The following is a 23,521-nucleotide window of genomic DNA, read 5'->3' as shown; positions in this document are numbered from 1 at the left end:
AAAAAAAAAAAAAAAAAAAGGCTATCCACCACCATAGAAGGAACCAACAGAGTCCGAGCACAGATTAAAACATACCATTTTTCCTTCAAAAAAAAAAAAAAAAAGGCTATCCACCACCATAGAAGGAACCAACAGAGTCCGAGCACAGATTAAAACATACCATTTTTCCTTCAAAAAAAAAAAAAAAAAAAAAAAAAAAAAAGCACAGGAGACACATATACACACAATATAAACACATGGCATTTAAATATAAAGGAAGGAGGATACTAGCATAAAGTGAAAATCAAAGGTTCTGTAGGAAAAAAGTAGGGCTTTAAGTTGTGTCTTGAAGAAAAAAAGAATTTCCACAAGGAGATGAAGTGGACATGCATTCCAAGGAACAAAAACAATCAGTGAAAGGTTATGGAGAGGAGAAATGAAATTAACTTGTATTATGAACATAGAAATTTGACTGAAAAAGAGCAAGGGAAGGAAAGTTAAGATATAATGAGGCTGGCACTATAAGACAGGACCTGGTTGTAAAAGGCTAAAAGCTAAAAAGAAGAGTATATATTTTATCCTACAGGCAAAAGGGAACCCCTTGGGTTGATTGTGGCATTGTCAGGTCTACACTTAAGGAAAATCACTTTGGCAAATGAATGGAAGACGGACTGAAGAGAAGAGAGACCTAAAGCACAGAAACTAAGAAGGACATTATTGCAATAAGTAGGAATTGATGAGAATATGATCTAGGACCCCTGTAACCAGAGAAATGGGATTAGATGCAAACAACAGTGTAAAAATTAAAGTTGATAACTGCCTGGGTATGAGGGTTGAAAAGTAGGAACTTCAAACCAAGTTTTACAAACCAGGGCCACTTGTCAAATAACTAACTTTCAAAAGAATTAAACAGTTTGGAAGAGAGGTGTGTCTGAGGAATGATGCCTACACCCCTGAGAAATGATGTGGTCAACATGTGGGAGTGGGAGGACATAAAGAGAGCTAGAAGGGCCCTGAATTAAGAACCCAAGGATGATGATCATCTAGCAAAGGTAATCACGGAATGAACAGAAAGATAAGAACCAATACAGAATAGTGCCATAAAACTCCATAAAAGAGAGGCTATCCAGGAAAATGTAGTCAACAGTGTTAAAAAGTATCAGGTCAACAAGAAGAGTGGTGGGAAAAGACCATGACATTTCTCAGTTAAGATAATTTCCCCTTTGGAAGTTTTCAGAAACTAGTTTCAGTTGGGTAATGAGGTCAGAAATCAGACTGAAAAAGTTTGATAAATAAATGAGAACTTAAGTGAAAACAACAAGCACAAATCTGTGATCTCAATAGCTCACTTGGATTCAATTTCCATGGCTATGCTGAAGATTATCATATCTACTTAACCAGCCCTAATCTCTCCCTGGACATTCAGTTTCTTATCATCAATTGCCAAACAGACTTTTTAAACTGGATTAGTAATCATTAACCATACTACTAACAAACTACATGCCAAACTATACTATGTGCTGCTAGTGATACAAAAAGAGGCAAAATGTAGTCCCTGTCCTCATGGAGCTTACAATCTAATAAGGGAAACATATGCAAAAAATAAATACACATAGGAAGCAATCAATAAATTATAAGGAAATAATTAACAAAGTAGAAGACTCTTGAATTAAAAGGAGTTCTAGAAGGCTTTTGGGGGGAAAAAAATAGATTTTATTTGAGACTTAAGAAAGATCAGCAGTTGGAGCTGCAAACCAAGAACATCAAACATGGGAAATGGACAGAGAAAATGCCTGAAGCCCCCCCCCCCAAAAAAAAAAAAAAGGAATGTCTTTAGGAACAGCCAGCAACAGTGGCTGAAGAATACACATTAAATAGTAAGTTATAAGAAAACTGGAAAGGTTGGAGACAGGAACTAGGATATGTATGAAGGGCTTAGAATGTGAAAGAGAATTTTGTATTTTATCCTTGAGTCAGTAAAAAGTCATTTGACATTCTTAAGGTTGGGGGGTGGTGTGTGATATGGGTTAAGACCTGTGCTTTAGAAAAATCACTTTAGTGGCTGAATGAAGGACTAGAGTGGTAGAGTCCTGAGTCTATAGGCATTTAGGTGATGAGAACCTGCACTACAGTGGTAGCAGTGTCAAAAGAGAAGAGAATGTATAGAGAGATGTTGGAAAAGTGAAATTATCATCAGCATATGGGGTGGTAATTAAATCCATGGGAAATAATGAGACCACAAAGATAAATAGTATAAATGGAGAAAAGAAGAGGGCCCAGGACAGAACCTTGAGAGACATCTATTATTAGAGGGTATGCTCTAGAGATGGAGTAGTCAGAGAGGTGGAAGAGAAAGAGGAGAGAGTAACATCCCAAAAACCTAGAGGGAAAAGAGTGTCAAGGAAAGTAGCTATATAAAGGAGTGTCTAAAACTACAGAGATAACAAGGAGACTGTGGAATGGCCTTAGCAAATCATTATTAACTTTGTAGAGAGCAGTTTTGGTGGAATGATGAGGTCAGAAGATGAAATAAGGAGTCAAGACAAGAGTGAGAAGGTTGAGATTAGTTGGCAGATTGAGAGCCAGGTCTTGGGCTCAAATGTGACCTCAGACATTTCCTAGCTGCTGTGTGATTCTCCCATTGCCTAACCCTGGAGAGGTGAGAAGAGGAGGAAAGGGAAGAAAGGGAAGAAGGGGAAGAAGAGGAGAAGAGGGAAAGGATTTTTGTATGCAGAAAGAAATTAAGTAGTGGACAAGAGACAAAAAGAAAGTTAAAGAGTAGAGGTGACTACGAAAATCTGTGAAAGGAGATGGGATGGACTAAGATTCACTTGAACAAGTAAAAGAGTTAGCCTTGGTAAATAGTAAAATTTTTTTGTCATCAGAAACAGGAGTGAAGGAGGAGAAAGAGAATGTATATGAATGATAGCAGAGGAAAAAGAGAGGAAGAGGAGGAGTTCATAGCAAAAGGCCTCAACTGTTTCTATAAAATATGAGGCAAGGTTCTCAAGTGAGAGAGTGGAGGAAGGAGTAAGGAGAGATGAAAAGGTTTAGAAGATCCACTTTAGAGAATAGGACAGTGAATTGATAAGGAAAGTATAACAGATTTCCTAGCAGTAATGAGGGTTCAGTAGAGGTTGTTTAACAGAATTAGTAGTGGGCCCAGTTAGAATGACTGTGGATTTTTTTTGTTGGTTTTTTGCCATCTTCATTCAATAGCACATATATAGGAGTTAAAACAGCAAAAGGAAGTAGTAATCCAAGGTTGAGGGAAATTAGCAATATATGAACAAGGCTATGGATTTAAAAAGATAAAAGAAGTATGGCTCACCAATGTATCAAGAAGATTGTAAAAGAAGGGAGATGGTCTGGAAGTGAACTAAAGAGTCAAGATATCAGGTTTAATAAGGGAAGGCAGGGGAAAATAGGAGGCCAAAAGATCATAGTTGGAGAAAATATTTCGCAATTCTTGAACAGAGGTGGCACATTTGTGGGTAATGACAAGATCACAAGTTTGACCATCTTTGGGTATATTTGAGGTAGGAAATGTCCTCCAGTAGATATCTCACACTTAACGCACTAAAAACTGAACTCATTGTCTTTTGCCCAAAATTTCCCCCTTCCAAAGTTCCCTACTTCTCTTGGGGGGCATCACCAACCTTCCCATCAACTAATATCACAATTTATCTTCTACACTCTCATTTCCCTCATCCCCAATCAATATATAAGGCTTCTCAATTCTAACATTTTACTGTAGGTCTACCATGTATAACTGACACTAAATTCTACATTACCTCAGTTCTGAAAACACTAAATTCCTCATCATACAAATTCTACTAAAATTAACTCAATGTAAGACAACATTATTGCAATATTCAAGTCACAATGAGTAGGAGATCCCTATTAAATGGGGGGAGGGGGGGAGAGATATTGTTAAATTTTAATTTTATGTTAAGTTTCTTTGCGTAAGTTAACAAAATAACTTTTGGAATGCGTGTACATTTAGCCTAATTCCCAGAGTTGCATTACTGGGTGAAAAAAGATGTTTCTTTAGAAGGAAAAATATATAAAGTTGTAAATAAAAAGATATAACTTCCTATGCAAACATTTCCTATACCCCGTACTTTTCAACACAACATTTGATAGTAGTAAACCTAAAGTAAGTTGATCAAAAGTCATTTTTTAAAGAACCAGATTAAAAAGGTATTCATAAATACAAGAAACAAAGTTCTATAAAACCTTAATTTGACTAATGATAACTAATTCTTTCTTGTTTCTTTATCAGCCTGCTGCTTGAAACAATATTAAAAGTTTTGTTTGGCAGATTGTAAAACAGACTGCTCTGGCCAACATGTCAAGGGGAGAGATATGAAGCCTGTGACAAATGAAGACAGCAATAAGTCTAGCTGCCAGTGCTTTGCTGTCTCTAGTTCAATGCTGCCTGACACTCCAGATGAACGTTTAAATGCCATCCTGTGCTTATGCCCAAAGCAACAAAGCTACCCATTCAAACCAGTGTGATATTCCATGCCCAGCTGCTAGGCCACAGGCAAAGCTTTTTCCCCCCCTTTAATAGAATTCAGTCAAAATGCCTGTAGTTCACATCTGTGGAAAACAAGGCACAAAATAAGTACTTTAGCTTTTCATAAAAATAAGCCAATATTTTCCTCTTGGATTGAATACTCTAGTTTTTCTAAGTCTTTAATCAAAATGATCCAGAAGATAGGATGTTCCAATTTTTGCTGAAATATATTTCTAGAAATTCAGAAAGAAAGTACAAAAAACAGGTTTAAGATGTCAGCAAAGATCCACCCTCCCTCCACCACCCCCCCCAGCTACTGCTTGGTGGTTACTGATTTCTCCACTAGGTGGAGTAGGTCTACCAGGTAAGTGAAAAGAGCAGTATGGTTTAAAAGAAATGTAAGTTTACCAAGATGCAACCCCATTCTACCAGGCTCATTATCAAAAAAAACAAAAACCAAACAAAAGTAGAACTCAGCTGTAGAGGCTTAAATGCCTTAAATATGCCAGACAATGGGGTGCATTTTGAGTAGAAACTGATAAATTCTTAACATTAGGAAATTTATTTTCACAACTGAAAGAATTGGACTCTAAACAAAAAGCAAGAAGAAAAATTTTCTAACAATAAGAATAATCCAAGTGAGAGATGATGGGATGCACTAGTATAATGTTGCAAGAAGTGAAGAGAAAGGGATAGATGCAGGACTCCAAATTAATAGGAATGTTTTAGAGATTAAAAATTGTTAGGAATACATTAAGTTAACAGAATGAGAAGAGCAAAATAAAGTCGAATCACTCCAAAGTTTCCAACATGTTTGTGATGTCAAATTGGGAGGAAGAATAGTTTTAAGGGAATCTGCTCATAGAAGATCATTTTATTATTAGACATATAGAGTTTAAGTTAACAATTTTAAAAAAAACATGAAAGTTCTTAGCACAGAAGTAATGATTTAACTCCAAGATGTGAAGAGACTGGCAAAGGAGATCATGGAAAAAAATGGCTCAGAATAAAGCAATGGAAAAAATATTATGAGTTATAGGATAAATCTAAAAGAAGGAGGAAGGAAGGGAATGAAGGGAAGGGAGGGAGAGGAGGGAAAGAAAGGGAAAAATAGGATAAGAGGAAAGGGGAAGGGTCAAAGGATATGAGCAGGTAGTTTTCAGATGAAAGAATGAAAACTATATATAATCATATGGGAAAATGCTAAGAAATGCAAATAAAACAACTCTTGAGTACCACCTCACACCTATCATATTAGCTAATTTGACAGAAAAGGAAAATAAAAAATGTTGGAGGAGATGTTAGAGAAAAATTGGGACACATTGCCCTGTTAATGGGATAGTGAACAGATACAGGCATACTGGAGAGTTATTTGGAATTTGGAATTATACCTAAAGGGCTATATAAAAAAAACTGCAAATCTCCCAAAGATACCAGCTCTTTTTGTAGTAGCAAAGAATTAGAAAACAAGAGGGTGCCCATCAATTGGGGAATTGGAGGACAAGGTGTGGGATAAAATTGTGATGGAATAGTATTGTGATATAAGAAATGATGAGCAAGATGCTTTCAGAAAAACCTGGAAAGACTTAACATGAATTGATGTAAAGTGAAGTGAGCAGAACCAGAAGAAAACTGAAAACTTAACAGCAATACTGGATAATGATCAAATAAAAATGATTTAGCAATTCTCAGCAAAACAAAGATCCAAGACAATTCCAAATTCATTTATAATGAAAAATGATATCCATCTACAAAATAAAAAACTGGCAGTTTGAATGCACATTGAAATTTTTAACTTTTTTTAATGAGGTTTTTTTGTGGGGGATCTGTTTTCTATCACTACATGACATATGGAAATGTTTTGCTTGACTGAAGACATAAATATAACATGTCAAATTGCTTATTATTTAGAATTTTAAAAAATTAATGAATGTTTAAAATTATTTTTCATGTATATAGCTGATAACGTTTTTGTTTAGATTTAGATTGGATACAATGAAGTTTTATTTAGAAATTCCTATTTTTAAATTTTAGAACGATAAGCATTAGCTTATATTAGATTTATCTTCTCAAATCTGTAATATAGTAGCAGCAATGTAAACAGAGAAGTTTCACATTCATTATGTAACTGAGTACCTAATGAATGGAATAAATTTTAAAGTGTTAAGATTTTATCCCTTATTTTCCAAAGGAGAAATAATTGTAATAAGTTTAGTCAACAAAAGATCAAACTGTCCTTAAGGACACATAATCCTACGAGAGAAACAAACTAAGCATGCCTGGAAAGAATTGATTAAAAATTAGAGAACCTGATGTTCATACACATGCACTAAAAGTTTAAAATTTAGTTTTAGACTTGAAAAGAAATAAGTACCCTGTAACACCAATGTGTAGCTGGGGGGAAAATTTCTAGTCTTTTTGGAAAGCCTACACCATTAGAAGAAATCCACTACCTCTCTGAAAGTGGTAAATTTCAATGCCCCTTAACTTCTTTTAGGAAGTTTTTCTATACACTAAATCCAATTTTATAAACCCAAAACACCTTCAACAGCCAGGTCTTAATTCCCTTTCTAAAGACTAAAAACAACGACAAACCAACTTTGACTTAAAGGAACCAAGACTAGACAAAGGCAGAGAGAAGGAGGGGTACAGTGTCATAAAAGGGGCCTTGTGAGATTTTATCAAGGTAAAAAGGCCTTAAAGGCAACTAGGTGACCCAGTAGAGAGGTAGGGGCCTGCAGGCAAAAATATTCATCTTCCTGAGTTTAAATCTGGCCCCAGACACTAGTTTTATAACCTTGGGGGGGAGCGGCGCTAGTCACTTAGCCCTGTTTGCCCCAGTTCCCTCATCTGTAAAATGAGCTGGAAAAGGAAATGGCACATCATTCTAGTATCTCTGCCCAAAAAATCCTAAATAAGGTCACAAAGATACAACTGAAATAAGCAAACAACAAAAAAAAGAGGCCTTTGTAAAGGACTGGATATAGGAAGTGAGAGTGAGGAGTTGAAATTGCTTGGGTGACAGGGAGGCTGATAGTGTCCTCAAAAGAAATAGAAGAGGGCAGCTGGGTGGCTCAGTGGATTGAGAGCCAGACCTAGAGACAGGAGGTCCTAGGTTCAAATCCGGCCTCAGACACTTCCAAGCTGTGTGACCCTGGGCAAGTCACTTGATCCCATTGCCTACCCTTACCAATCTTCCACCTATAAGTCAATACACAGAAGTTAAGGGTTTAAAAAAAAATAAAAATAAAAAAAAAAAAAGAAGAAATAGAAGAATGTATAAGGGGGTGGGTAGAAAGTGGGAAGAAAAGGAAGGGAAGGGGAATAAGAATCTGTTAAGTGAACAGGCAATGTGCTAAGGGCTATACAAAGACATCTCCCTTATCAAAAAGATGAGTTCAGTTTTTGACATGTTGAATTTAAAGTAACAATGGGATATCCAGTTCAAGATGTCTAATTAGAGATGTGAGATTGGAAGCTTAGGGGGAGGTCAGGACTGGCTAAAAGTAGACCAGAGAATCATCTACATACACATGAAAATTTAATTCATTGAACTAATGGTTCCCCCACATGAAATAGTAGGGGAAGAAAAGAGCTTAGGACAAAGCCTTGAGGGAAACTCTAAGTGGGCATGATGTGGAGGAATATCCATCAAAGGAAACTAGGAAGGAGCAGGCAGGTAGGAAAAGAAGCAGAAGAGACCAGTGTTACAGAAACTAGTCAGGAGAATAATTTATCAAGGAGAAAGTAAAGGGAAAGGGGGATTGGAAGATCTAAGAAGAGTGAGAAAGTATGAAAGCAATACATAATGAAGGCTCTTAAAAGCCAAACAGACAATACTATTTGATGCTAAAAAATAGTTCAGAGCCACTGCAGTTTACTGCACATGAAGTAAGAAGAGACAGGTAAGTGGGGGATGAATTAAGAGTAGAGAAGACTTGTAGCAGGTTTGTGAGTATTTGCATCACTGACAGGATAAGATTAACTAGAAAATAATGTGACAAAAGATTTGAGAGAAGAGGGTAATATAGAGCAGAACTAGTTTTTACTAAGGAGTCATGACAGTGAAGAAAAAAAGAGGGCAGCCAAATAAGAGTGATGGTTAAGGGAAGAACTGAGAGTTAAGAAGTAATTATGAGGAAAAAGAATAGACTCAGGAGATGCAAGGTACAGAATAAAGTAAAATGACAGATTATGATCACATAAGGTGGTGACATCATGACTGTGAAATGGTAATGGCAAGGTCAAGGGCATATACTGCCTCCCTGTTTGGTTGGATTAAGAATACGACCATTTCACAAATTGAAACAACTCTGAGGTTCCACCTCACACCTAACAAGATTAGCTAACATGTCAGCAAAGTAATAAATGTTGGAGAGGACGTGGCAAAATTGGGACATTAATACATTGCTGGTGGAGTTGTGAATTGTTCCAACCATTCAGGATGGCAATTTGGAACTATACCCAAAGGGCTTTTTAAAAAACTGCCTACCCTTTGATCCAACCATACCACTGCTGGGTTTGTACCCCAAAAAGATAATAGGGAAAGACTTGTACAAAAATATTTATAGCCACTCTATTTGTGGTGGCAAAAAATTGGAAAAGGAAGGGATGCCCTTCAATTGGGGAATGGCTAAATAAACTGTGGTATCTGTGGTGATGGAATACTATTGTGCTCAAAGGAATAATGAACTGGAGGAATTCAATGTGAATTGGAACAACCTCCAGGAATTGATGCAGAGTGAAAGGAGCAGAACCAGGAGAACATTGTACACAGAAACTGATACACAGTGGTATAATCAATTGTAATGGACTTCTCCACTAGCAGTAATGTAATAATCTAAAACATTTATAAGGGACTTATGAGAAAGAACAGTAGCCACATCCAGAGAAAGAACTGTGGGAGAAAAAACACATAAGAAAAACAACTGCTTGACCACATGAGTCAATGGGGATATGATTGGGGATGCAGACTCTAAACGATCACCCAAGTGCAAATATCAACAATATGGAAATAGGTCTTGATCAATAACAAATGTAAAACCCAGTGGAACTACCTGTTGGCTATGGGAGGGGGGCATAAGGGGAAAGAATATGAATCATGTAACCATGGAAAATTTTTTATTATCAATAAAATAAAAATAAATTAAAAAAGAATGACCATTTCCACGTATTCATGAAGGTGGAAAAGTTCATGGGAAATGAATAAGCTACAAAAGTAAGCATTTAGGTTTCTGAGGATATGTCTGTGCATACATACATATAAGCACAAGTAAGACCCCTAGTGTAAGTGCAAAAGTTAGTAAATGAAGAACTGTGGGCCAGGCACTGAATTCAATAAAGAAAGAAGGTCACAGTGATTAATAGGCAATAGCTGACAGAATTTTTTTATTATGTAGGTAAATATATATTAAATGAACTACAGAGGAGAAAAACTGCCTAGAAACAGAAATAGGAATCAAGGAACTCATCACCAAATAAAAGATTTCTATTCATAAAGGCAACAACTTAAGCAAAAATTCTGTCCTCGATTCCCCTCAACCTTGGAATGATGATGCTTATCTTTTCCAAAACAAAATTGGGAGAGAGGTTTCTATAGAGCAGTGTCTAGTAAACCAGTCATTTTTAATAGAAGGGGAAGAACCAAAATGGTGGAGTTCAGGCAGGAGGCAGGTGGCACTTTCCTAACATTCTCCTCCAAACAATTCTAAAATAACTCCTCAAATCAAATTTTGGAGCAGTAGAGACTTCCAAAGGTCAGAGAGAGACATCTTTCCTCCTCATGATAATTTAGGAGATTAGCATGAGGTCTCTGACAGCAGCATGGGAAACAGACAGCAATTAGCAGTTGCAGCTTTAGAAGTTCTCAACCTGAGATGACAAAGGAATTGGACAACTTGTGTGAAGATGGGATTTGTGCAAGGGGGATGGGACAAAAGGAGCCAGAGAAGGAATGGCTGACAGTTGGTGCCAGTTACTGGCAGCTGAAAAGACTAGAGAGGGAATTCTGGGTAATTCTCTGTGAGGAGAAAGGAGGAAGAGTAAAAGGGTTCAGGTGGAGGGCATCCCAGCTCAGATCCAGTCCTGAGGGCTTCCTGAGGATCTTTCTTTGGACACTGAAACCCTGATTCCCTGGTCAAAGATTCCTGGTCAAAGATTCTCACCCAATAAGACTTCAACCATTTTGGAAGCAATCTCTTAGTCTCCTTCTCCCACTACCCAACTTTGCTGAGAGACCCCCTTTCCGTCAAAACTTACAATCATAGAAAAGGATAGAAATAGAAGAAGAAGGGGCGGGAGAAGAAGCTCAGGAGTGGGAATCCCAAAGGTTCCCTCCTGAGTGATGGACTCCATAGAAATAAGAGAAAGGGGCACCCCAAATCGCTCTACCCTTCACCCCTTTCCCCAATCCCTGAATTGTGATTAATAAAAGCCATTCATTAGTCAGATAGTGTTCCAGAATACCTGAGAGAAAACGAGGGAGAAGGGAACCATAGCTTAGTCTGGCTGCCTCAATCTTGGAGCCAGACCACCCACTGCAAAGTTGACTGACCTGGGGGGGTTAGGGGGGCCCAAATCCCGCCCTCATTCAGAATTGGATTGAGGTACCATATACCTCATCTTATAGGGAAGCCTTGCCCCCAACTCCTGTGGGGCAGCACGACCATCCAGGTCACCCAGTTTTAGGGTGACACCCCCTCGAAGTCTCCCAGGGTATATTGGGCCCTGAGGGGGAGAGCTGGAATAGAGAGCCACCTCATAGACTCTCTCTACCCCCTCTATCATAACATTAATTACTGGTTCCGTTTATTATTAAACTAGTCTGAAAGAGATTGCAGGGGACTCTGCTAGGAATGAGTACAGCTGACATTGAATAGCAACTCTATTTCCTATAAGAAGTTCTGGGGTCACATTTCCAGGGCAGAGAGGAGAACTAAGACTTGGGGCTACTGGGAAGCAGATGCCCTTCCTAGGTAAAGACCAGAGCTTAGATCAGAAAAACAGTAATTGATCACATCACTTTGGAAGCACCAAAAATTTGCAGACCCCCAAATTCGTTCTGAAAACAGCAGCACAAAAAAGTTTGAAGCCTGGCACAATGTGTCCCCACCTTTAGGTGAGTAGAGCCCAATTTCAACATAAAGCTCAAAGTCAAGAAATTAGAAGGAAAAATTAGCAAACCCAAAAAGAACTAGACCATAAAAAATCTACTGCCATAGTAGGGAAAACCAAAATATAAACTCAGAAGACAATAATGTAAAAACAGATAGAACCAAAAAGTCTCAAGGCAAAAAGCTAAGTGGACCCAAGCCCTGCAAGAATTCCTGAAACAGTTATATAAAAAGAGATGAGTGATTATGTCCTGAAATATCCCAAAATGAAAACTCCCAGAAATAAAATAGCCAAATTTCAGAGCTCCCAGATCATGGAGAAAACTATAATAAGCAGTTAGAAACAAACAAGTCACAGTCAGAATCACAGAAGTTTTAGAAGCTTCCCCACTAAAGGATTGGAAACTCTGGAATACAAAATCCCAGAAGGCAAAGGCAGTGGAATTACTATTGTCGACATGGAATCTAGAGTCCCCAAACTTGTGGCTTAATGAGATCTGATGAACCCCAAGTTTTAGAAATACCTTGTAGGTTGGAGACCCCAAAGCTTGTGCTTGGTCCCTGTTCCCATGAGAATCCACCCTGAAGGGAATCTCAGACTAGCAGTTGCAGACTGAATAATGGATCCCAGGGTAAAGCTAAGTGACTCTTTTTGCCTTAGAAGCTTCTCCCATTGTACCATTGACACTTGGTGCAGTTGGTAGCGTGTCAGTCTTGTAAGCTGAAGGTCCTGAGTTCGATCCCTGGAAGGGGGATGTGGTACAATGTATGATTTCACATGTATATAACTGATATCACTTTGCTTGCATACTCAATGGGAGTAGAGGCAGGAAAGAGAGAAAATTTGGAATTTGATTTAAAAAGAAATAATTATTATTTTTTTAATTTTGCGGACTCGTTTCCTTACTTAAAATGATTAGAACAAAGAAAATGTTCCTATTATTCAACTTTAAGGTTTTGTTTGTAATTTCATGACTGCTTATTTTTTTATAATCACATAATCACGATTATCATAAACATTTTAATACTGGAAAACTCAGGCATTTGACAAAAATGCATATTTTTATTTACCATAATTTCACTTGACTAAAACAATTAAAAAGACTGACAAAGTTCAGTGATATGAACATTGCCAGAATACCCTTAAGAGTCTGCAAGAATTTGAAGAGTTAGTGTGAAGTTAAAAGAAAACAACAGAAGCAGGCTTCTTTTACCAGGATTTTAGCTATGAAAAGGGAGGGGAAATATAAGGTGATGGCTGGGAAGGGTAGTAGGGTAAAGCTATGATTTTTTTTTTTTTTAATTTTAAACCCTTAACTTCTGTGTATTGACTTATAGGTGGAAGAGTGGTAAGGGTAGGCAATGGGGGTCAAGTGACTTACCCAGGGTCACACAGCTGGGAAGTGTCTGAGGCCGGATTTGAACCTAGGACCTCCAGTCTCTAGGCCTGGCTCTCAATCCGCTGAGCTACCCAGCTACCCCTAAAGCTATGATTTTAAGGAGAACAGAAATCCTCGAAAATCTATACCTCAAGGTTAGATAGTGATACAATAGAGACTGGAGGAAAAGAATTTGATAGGCAGAGACCAGCAGAAGACTAAGGTCACAAAGTATATGAAAAGATTTCTCCTTTCAAACTAGAATATTTAGGGAAATGAAGACAAAGGGGCCTAGCATGTCCATATTTCAAAACACAAATGGCAGTAAATCACCAAAACCACTGGCACTGGTTAAAAAAATAAAGAGATATTAATGAGATAATAAAGAATAGACAAGGAAGAATCAGAAACTACAGAACCCAATAACCCATTTTTCGACAAAGGGAAAACATCTTCTTAGATGATAAAAACTGCTGGTAAAACTCAAGAGATTTGAGAAAAATTATAGGTTCTATAAGGGGGGGAAAGGGGTTTTTTGGTCGAATATATTAAAAGGTGGTGGGGGCAGTGGATTGAGAGCCAGGCCTAGAGACGGGAGGTCCTAGGTTCAAATCTGACCTCAGACACTTCCCAATTGTGTGGCCCTGGGCAAGTCACTTGACCCCCATTGCCTACCCTTACCACTCTTCTGCCTTGGAGCCAATACAGTATTGGCTCCAAGGCAGAAGGTAAGGGTTTAAAAAAAAAAAATGGTAGCCAGGTGAAATTTCCCCAATTAAGAAATAACCTCAAGTCAAAATAACTTTTATGGAAGTTTATTTACAAAATATAGGAGAGAGTGGAAGTAGAGAGATGAGAAGAGGGTAGAATAAGAGATTTATATTCAAGTCTGGGCTTTACTAGGGCAGGGCTCCAGAGGCCTAGCCAGAGCCTAAAAGTCAATAAGCCAAAAGGGCTTCTCCAAATCAAGGGAGCCTCCTAGAAGGTTAAGGAATTCACGTGTAGTTCTAAGAAAGATTAAAAGCAGTCTCACCAAGGTCTCAGGGTCCCAGGTCCAGAGCTCCTCCACATGTCCTTCACGAACCAGAAGCCCTTCTCCAGCAAAAGACCTCTGACTCACACAACTCTCTCTTTTTAAAGGTTTCCCTTATGTGTCACTTCCTGTGCCTCCCTCCTAGTTTGTGTCCAATCACAACAGACACTTCTAGAGGACTGCCTAGGGACTGATTCATCACCCACTCTAGCACATGTGGCGTAGGTTAGACTTCCCAAAATTGGAGATGTTCTCACCTTTGGTGATTAAATCTAAAGATGGGCATTGTAGACTACAGTTCAGACCAATACACTATTATATTATCTAAATAGAAAGGCAAACTCAAAATTAAAGACCGTATTATTAAAAGTATCAGAGAAGAAGTTCACACAATTCGCATAGCTATAGATAGGCTACACATAAATAAAGGATAAAGACATTTTACAAAAGATTTAAAAAATAACACTGATTACATGAAGCTGAAAAGCGTCCACAGACACAAGTATAATGTAGCTAGAATAAGAAGGCTAGTTGATTGGTTGATTGCTAACATGCCAATCAACCAATGACCAATGCCCCTGGAATAAGAAGGGGAACAGTTTTGGATACCAAACCTCTCTGAGAAAGATTTGGTATCCAAGACATCCACATACACACACCTAAGCAGCCATTCCTCAACTGCTAAACAGTCAAAGGATATGAAAAAAATACTCTTAAAAGAACTGTAAAATATTCACAACCACATGGAAAAAGGCACCAAATCACTAGTAATACGAGAAATGCAAATCAAAACAACCCTTGAGTATCACTTTGCACCTCTCATAATGACAATGATGACAATAAATGGTATAGTCAATTCTGGAAGAGACTGCAACTAAACTGTCTATATCCCTTTAAATCAAAAGCTTCATTCCTAGACTTTTTTTTTTAATTACAAGAAAGCCTTTTAAAAAAAAACCCTCCAAGTATTTATACTCCATACTCACGTACCCCAAAATATTTATAATACCACTTTTTATTATAGCAAAGATGTGGAAATGAAGTTAATAACCTACCAACTGGGGAATAGCTAAACAAACTAGGATACATGAATGTATTTAAGTATCACTGAGTTCTAAGACATGACAAATTCTACAAATGTAAAGCATGCAATGAACTTAATGAAATTATGCAAAGTAAGGTAAGCAAAATGAAGAAAACTGTATGCTACTATAACAGTGTAAACAGAATGAATCATCAACAAATAAAAAGTAAATGTAGCAAATTTATAAAAAATTAATGGAATGGGAGCAATTAGGTGATTAGGTGGATAGAGTCAGGCCTTGCAACAGAGGAGGTCCTCTAGTCTGTTACTTGTAGCTGTCTGACCCTCAGGCAAGTCATTAACCACCAACTACTTATCCCTTAGCTCTTGTGCCTTGAACCTGATACTTAGTAATGATTCTATAAAACAAAAGATAAGAGTTTGGTTTGTTTTTTTTTTTTTTAAATAAATAGAATGGGAAGCTATGAGAAGACAGCTGGAATCCAACTCTTTATGAAAGTGGGTTATCCTCCAATATTACACAAGGAAAAGGTCTTTAGAATTTTTTTTCAATATGCTTATTGATTAGTTATATAGATTTCTTTCTTTAAAAATAAATACAAAGAAGACTATGATAATATTTAAAAACAAACAAACAAACAAAAAAACATTGGGGAAGCTAGGTGGCTCAGCAGACCTGGAGACTGGGAAGTCCTGCATTCAAATCTAGCCTCAGATATTTCCTAGCTGTATAACCCTTGAGTAAGTCAGTTAAACCCAACTGTCTATAGTCCTTATCATTCTTCTGCCTTGGAACCAATACTCAATATTGGTTCTAAGACAGAAGTTAAGGTCTAAAAATAAAAAAAAGACATTAATTTTTTTAAAAACCTGTTTTAATAAAAAACATTTAAAGCTAAATGCCATCTTCTAGGACCACCTGGCTTCTAGAATGAGTTTAAACACAGGGTGTTTCCTCAGAGATCATTATGGCAGCCACAATTTTTCTTCTACTACTAAATACAGAAAGTCTAAGACTCCTCTCAAACTTATTCAGTTCCTGCTTTAAGATTCCCAGTGAAAGTTTCAAGTCAGCTTCACCCACTTTTGGAACATTCTCTTTCTTACATCTGTCACCTAAATTCATGAAATTAACAATCATGGTACCTGTTAATTCATAAGATTCCCACACCCAGATGACTGACCAATATGACAGAAAAGGAAAATAACAAATATTGGAGGGGATGTGGGAAAACTGGGACACAAATGCATAATTGGAGTTATGAACTAATTGAACCATTCTGGATGGCAATTTGGAGTTGTGCCCAAAGGCCTATAAAACTGTTCATACCCTTTGATCCAGCAATACCACTACTAGATCTGTATCCTAAAGAGATGAAAAAAAGGAGGTGGAAGGAAGGGAAGGAAAAAGACTTATTAGTTTAAAAAAAAAATCTGTGATGGCAAAGTATTGGAAAGTGAAGGTATGCCCACATTTGGGAAATTGCCAAGTTAGGGTATGTAATTATAATGGGAAATTATTGTGCTATAATAATAAGCAAGAGATTTCAGAAAAACCTGGAAAGACTTATATCAAATAATGCAGAGTGAAATGAGTAGATGAGAACTTAATATACTGTAACAGTAATACTATATGATGAACTGGGAATGATTTAACTTTTCTCACAGAAATACAATAAGTTAAGACAGTCCCAAAGGACTCATGACAAAAAATGTTATCCACCTCCAGAGAAATAAATGATGAGGTCTGAATGCAGATCAAAGACTAACATTTTTCACTTTATTTTCTTCATGATTGGTTGGGTTTTTTTTCCTTAATGTATCTTCTTATATAACATGATGAATGTGCTTCATACGAAATTGTTTACTATCTCAGGAAGGGGAGAAGAAGAGAATGAATGAATTTAGAACTAAACTTTTTTTAAAAGACTTAAGATGTGAAATTTATTTCATTTTAATTTTTTATCCAAAGATAGTTTATTTACACAATTACATATAATAACAATTTTCAACGTACATTTTCCGAAATTATAAGATCCAAATTGTCTCTCTCCCTCCTCCCATAGATAGAAAGCAATTTGATCTAGAACATGTATTATCATATAAAACCTACTTTCATATTGGTCTTTGTTTTAAGTGAATACTTACATAAAACCAAAGCCATAAAAATAAAAGCATAAATAAACCAACATGTAAGATAGTATGCTTTAATTTGCATCTGACTCCAACAATTCTTTCTCTGGTGGTGGATGGTATTCTTTGTCATAAGTCCTTCAGAATTGTGCCAGATCATTGTATTGTTGAGAGTAGCAAAGTCTTTCACAGTTCATCATTCCACAATATTGCTGTTATTATGGGCAATGTTCTCCTGGTTCTACTTACTTCACTCTGTATCAATTCATGGAGATTTTTCCAGCCTTTTCTAAAATTATCCTGTTTATTATTCTTTATAGCACAATAGTATTATCACCAACATATACTACAATTAGTTCAGCCATTCCCCAACTGAAGAACAACCTTTCAATTTCCAATTCTTTGCCACCATAAAAAGAACAGATATAAATATTTTTGTACAAGTAGGTCCTTTACCCTTTTTTATTACATTTTTAGGATACAAGCCCAGGAAAGGTTTTTTACAGGATCAAAGTGTATACCCAGTATTACAGTCCTTTAGGCATAGTTCCAAATTGCCCTCTAGAATGGTTAGATTTGTTCACAACTCTATCAACAATGCATCATTATCCCAATTTTGCCACATTCCCTCCAACATTTCACTTTACTCTCATATTGGGTGGGTGTGAAGTAGTACCTCAGTTGGTTTAATTTGCATTTCCCTAAATCAAGAGTGATTAAAAAAAATTTTTTTTAAGATTCACTGGTAAACCAGTCAATGCTTAAAGAAGAATTTTATGAATACCAAACTCCCATCTGAAGACACTCTGTACTCAGTATTTTTACAGTAGTAATGAAATTGGCTCACCTTTGCAAATTCTACCCTGACAAAGGAAAGAAGCCCCCACCCCTCACCCCTTGAGATTTAGTAAAATGATGACAGGTTGTCCTTTCTTATGAGTTAATGGTATAAGTGATAAAATAAAAACCATATGCCTTTCACTCACCCCAAAAATTAACTACTAAACTAGTTATATAAAAATGTTGTTTTGCTCACAAGGAACTTATCATCATCTGTTAAAATAGCTATGACATAAGAGTGAGTAATAAAAAGTCAAAGGATGGCTTCAGGAAACATATTATGAGGAATTTTAGGGTAAAATCAATTTCAGAAGAGGAAGGATAACAGTGAAGTAATAAAAAGCCCCAAAGAGTAGTTACATGTCTGAATTAAGCCTTGAAGGAGCTTCAAATGAACATAGCAGGCACTGGAAAGGAATAGAGGGGATAGATAGGTAAAGGAAAACAAGGAGACATGAGTTGGATAGGTACAGGAGAAAAAGGAAGAAAAGTAATTTAATATGATAGGAAAATAGATTATGTAAAAAGAAAGCAGTTTGAGATAAAGCTGAAATATAGGTTAAAATTAGACACTGAAGAGTATCAGGAGTTTATACTTTATTGAATAAACAATGAAGAAAGTGTGAAAAGTTTTTTTAGAGTGTTTCATATCAAAGCAATTCATTAGAAAAATTACTCTGGCATTGATGTAGGTATAAAGAATGGATAGTATTGGAATGAATTAGATAACTGTTAAATCTAGAGCATAATCTAACAAATTTGGCTAAAAAAATTATTGTTTCAATTTTTTTTCAATTACACATCACTTCCAAATCATGTTACCCTAAATAAAGTAGCCATTGCATAGCTAAACCAAAGATCACTTCAAGAATCACTGAGCAGATATAAATATCACCTAACTGACATACCCTGGAAACTAAGGTGTTACTCCAAAGGAGAGTCACAGAAATTTTAAAAAATTCCAGGCATAGGTCTCCTTCTTATCCCTTTTCTTCCTCATCAACTTCATTTGTAAGTACATATTCCACACCCCTATCTAGTCAGTTATCCCCTGAAAGTGGAAAGGAAAGAAGGAGGGAAGAAGGAAAAGGGAGAAAGAGACATAGAAGAAGAAACAAAGATGCAAAGAGGAAGGGGAGAAGGGGCAGAGGAACAGAGGAACAGAAGGGCAGAGAGACAAAAGGAAGGAGAAATATTTGCTAAGACCAGTCATATTCTACACTAATAGTTTCCAATCTGAATTTTCTCTCTTCTTCCCAAGCAAATATATATATATATTTATTCATTCATTCATTCATTCATTTATTTATTTACAATTAACTATAGTGTTTTGTCCCTTCAACTTAAAGCAACACATATTTGTGACTGGGTGAGTTCAATGAAAACATGGAAATAATATGATTACTAGAAATTGTGGGAAAATATCTGAGAATTAAAGAATTAAAGAACAATTAAAGAATTAAAGCAACACTCCTCAGTTCACATAGTCGCTCCACAACTAAACAACATGACTATTTCCTTTAAAAAAAAGGACAACTAAAAACTATCAACAAAGACAAACACTATACCTCAATTATCATTACTCAGACAAATATTTTTATTGCACCTAAATTGTGCAAGGTACTGGGAATAATAGTATGAAAAAAGAAATAATGTCTATTCACCAGGAACTTACATTCTAAACAGAACACACACCAAACACAGATATAACAGCTATAGAACACTAATAAATACAAGCACATAAAAAATAATATACAGTAATTCCAAAGAAATAGTACTACCAGTTAGGGTATGAGAAAAAGTATATTCCAAAAGATATTGCTAGCTTTGACAAATATAAAAACTAACTACTGAGCTTCACTGTAAAAGGACAGACTAACTCCATTAAAAAAGTGAAGTTTATATTTTCAGACAGGAAAAGCTTATTCTTGAATCCTCAATATACAATCAGACCACCAACTAGTTAGATGTAAAAATCATTGCAGTGTAAAAAGAAAATGAATTTAAATAAAGATAAAAGATACACAGTCAGAACTAGTTCTGGAAATGGAACATGGAATGAGAGATAAACATGTCAATCAGAATAACAAAGATTTAAAAAAATTTTTTAATTACCAATATTTCCCAGTGTATTCTTTCACCTTACCTTTTTTATATTGAATAATTCTTTATACTAAAGATTTTTTTTAAAGATATTAAGAAAAAAATTATGTAAGGATTGCCACAATTATCAAACCAGCCTGATATAATCTTACATATTCCACATACTCAGTTACCCATCTTTGCATAGCTATTATTTGAGGGTCCTATCGGGCCATTAAAATTAAATTATTGAACTTTAGTAATATTCCATTGCAGACACATTCTCCAATTTATTTAGTCAACCTAAGTAGAGGGGTATTTGCTTAATCTCTACCAAACACCTACCATAAAAAGTATTACTAAATATACTTCCATGCATGTCTGGCCTTTCTTTTCCTTATTGACCTTCTTGAGGCATGTGCCAAGCAGTGTAATATGTAGGTCAAAGGGCCACATTTCAGTCAAATGCAAAGTATAACTTGAAATCATTTTGCACAACTAGATCAATTCACAGTTCCCAGAAACAATGCATTAGTACTCCTTTCTTTCTACAGATCCTTGACAAAGGCAAGGAGTATCAATACTTTAAATTACCACATAAAGTTAAAAAAAAAAAAAAAAAAAAAGAACCTAAGAAACACCGTTTTTGACAAAAAAAACCTTCTCAAACAACAAAATTCCTGAAAATCACAGTGATCGAAGTATGTCAATGATTTCCTCAGATAAACAAGTAATAAAATAAGGACAAAAGACTGAAAAGAATGGAGAAAGAATAAATCTCATTCGTATCTAAAACACTGACCTCGGGAAAAGATCAAGGCAAAATAACAACAACAAAATCCTCAAGTACTGCTATGCTATCTTAACGATATGGCCCAAAAGAGCCCAGACATTCCATTTCACAGAATCTTTAAAAAAAGACTGCCCAGATCTCTTTAAAATAATAGTGCAAGAAAAAAATAGAAAGAACTTGTTGGTCACCTCCTACAACTTCAAAATAACTCTCAGTAAAATCAAAGCAAAAATCCAAACCTGCCATTCTTAACTACTGTAAACATCTAGAAAGGAAAAAATTCAAGTATAAGAAGCCACAGTCCACAGTCAAAATCACACATGATTTAGTAGCTATCACCATAAAGAAGCAGAGAGTTTGGATTTGATGCTCCAAAAGACAAAAGCTGATGGGCAAGAATAACTTACCCAGAAAAAATGAGCAGAAAAAAAGACCTTTAATAAAATGGAGGACCTTCTGAAGTATTCCTAAGAACAGAACTCCGCAGAAACAATGAAGTTAAATCATAGGAATTAAGAAACATGAATGATCAAAAGGGACTAAAATGTGGATAAACTGCTTACATTGCAAAATGGGTAAGTGACACATTTGTTCACTCCAAACCCTGTCATCATCAAGGGTCATAGAGGAAGTCTAAATAAAGCCTAAAGACTGATTCTGCTATGTCTTGATGATTTCAGGAGACCAATGGAGAGGTCAAGAAAAATATACTAAAGAGAAGAGGGAAAGGAGGGTTAGGGAATTTCTAATCAGGACAAACAAGTAGACACAAAAGAAGTGGGGGGAGAAGGGGGTATGAAAAGGTTGAGACTTAACTTCTCTTTAAACTCAACTGGTCAGATGGAAGAATACCTATCTATACATGCGCACACACGCACACACAGACACACACAGCTGCTAAATAAAAATATATAATTATTTTTTAACTAAAAAATAGGTGGCAGCTAGGTGGCTCAGCAGATAGAGAGCCAGGTATGGAGAAAGAAAGTCTTGCATTAAAATTTACATTTAACCCAAACTGTCATGTCCCTCCCTCTCTTCTGCCTTGGAACCAATACTTAGTATTGATTCTAAGACAAAAAGTATGGGTTTAAAAAAAAATCAATAAAAATAAATTTTACAAATGAACTGTTAATTTATATAGTAAAAAAATTATTTACACCTTTCTAAGATATGGTCTTTTTTTAAGAGGACAAATTAAGTTTATAATGGTAATACTAATTACATACATTTTTTAAAGAAAGCAAAGTTTATAATCTTGATATTAAAACTATTCCCAACAAACATAGTCTTGCTATTGAAAGAAGGGAGAAAGCAGAGAAAGAAAACTATAAACTAATATCCTTAATAAATACTGATAAATATCAGTAAGTGCACTACCAACATTTGGAAAGGATTACAGACAGTGATCAGATTGAATTATACCATTAATGCAGGATTAGTAAATTATTAAGAAAACTAATGATGATTGACATGATGAGTAACAGTAACATTATTATGTCAATGTATTCTCAAAAGGATTGACAAAATCCAACACTCATTTCTGAATTTTAAAAATTAGCTACTTAGATAGAGGAAAAAGTGAACTTATTCTTAATATAGCAAATTGTATCAAAAACTAAGAGGAAACAACCCAAATGTCAGAAAAAGTAAGAAGCTTTTCCAATAGCATCAGGGAGTTTAAAAAGGATGTTCACTGTCAATTGTAGTATTTAGTATAGTGATATAGAAATGCTTGATGCTAGAAGAGTTGATAAGAAAAAGAAACTGGCCCAGTAACTACACCAAAAAAACAAGAAACCAAAGTGTCAAGTTTATAGAAACAAATGTAACAAAGTTGCAAGAAATAAAATAAATCCACATAAATCACCATCGCTGGAGAATGTTACTAAATAAAAACCAGTAGAAAATCCATTTTAAATAATTATCAGAACATTTAAAATATCTTTAATGTTATCCAAGTGATACCTAGAAACAAAAGAACACAGACTATTAACAAAATTGCCCTGTCTTCTTCCTTTTGTGCTATCATTTTCTTTTCATTTCCTCACCTTAATATGATATTCTCTCATGTTCTCTGATATGATGGCCCAGAATTAAAATGAAAAATAAGCCTAATTCCTAATTTACACTTTTAGACATATTCTTTGCCATCATTATATTCTACTGCCCTTGGGGTCTTTGAGGTTCACACCCATCTAAATTACTGTATTTACCTTACCTAACAATCCTCAAGCCTTACCAATAATTAGTAGAGGGTAGTAAGCAGACATAGGCTAACCAAATACAATCAATAAGTTTTGGTGGCTCTTTACAATCAGGTTAAAATACAATCTCCATTTGAAATATAATCTGGAAACTTTAAATGCCAAACTGATTTTGTTATATTCCCCTTGATGTAATTTTAATTTCACCTTACATGATATTATCTCCCACATTCAGGTCATCACATTGTTTACTTCTCACATGTGAACTGCTCTTTTTCTACTCCTAGAACACTAGCTCCATTTAAAACCCAACCCACTACCTACTTAAGTACAGAAGGCCCTTACTGATGGCTCTTAATCACAAGGATTTACACCAAAAAGTATATATGTCTATTT

General features: G+C 35.8%; 1 protein-coding gene across 1 annotated transcript in view; it reads right to left on the bottom strand.

Annotated features, from left to right (window-relative positions):
* The window catches only part of KMT2C (lysine methyltransferase 2C), a gene marked incomplete at its 5' end in the record, with an annotated part of 335,980 nt that overhangs the window by 260,913 nt on the left and 51,546 nt on the right, over positions 1 to 23,521 (bottom strand). The window lies entirely within an intron of this gene.

This window comes from Gracilinanus agilis, chromosome 5 (assembly GCF_016433145.1).
Source record: "Gracilinanus agilis isolate LMUSP501 chromosome 5, AgileGrace, whole genome shotgun sequence".
Classification (NCBI taxonomy): domain Eukaryota; kingdom Metazoa; phylum Chordata; class Mammalia; order Didelphimorphia; family Didelphidae; genus Gracilinanus; species Gracilinanus agilis.
This window is presented reverse-complemented; position numbering and strand designations above follow the sequence as displayed.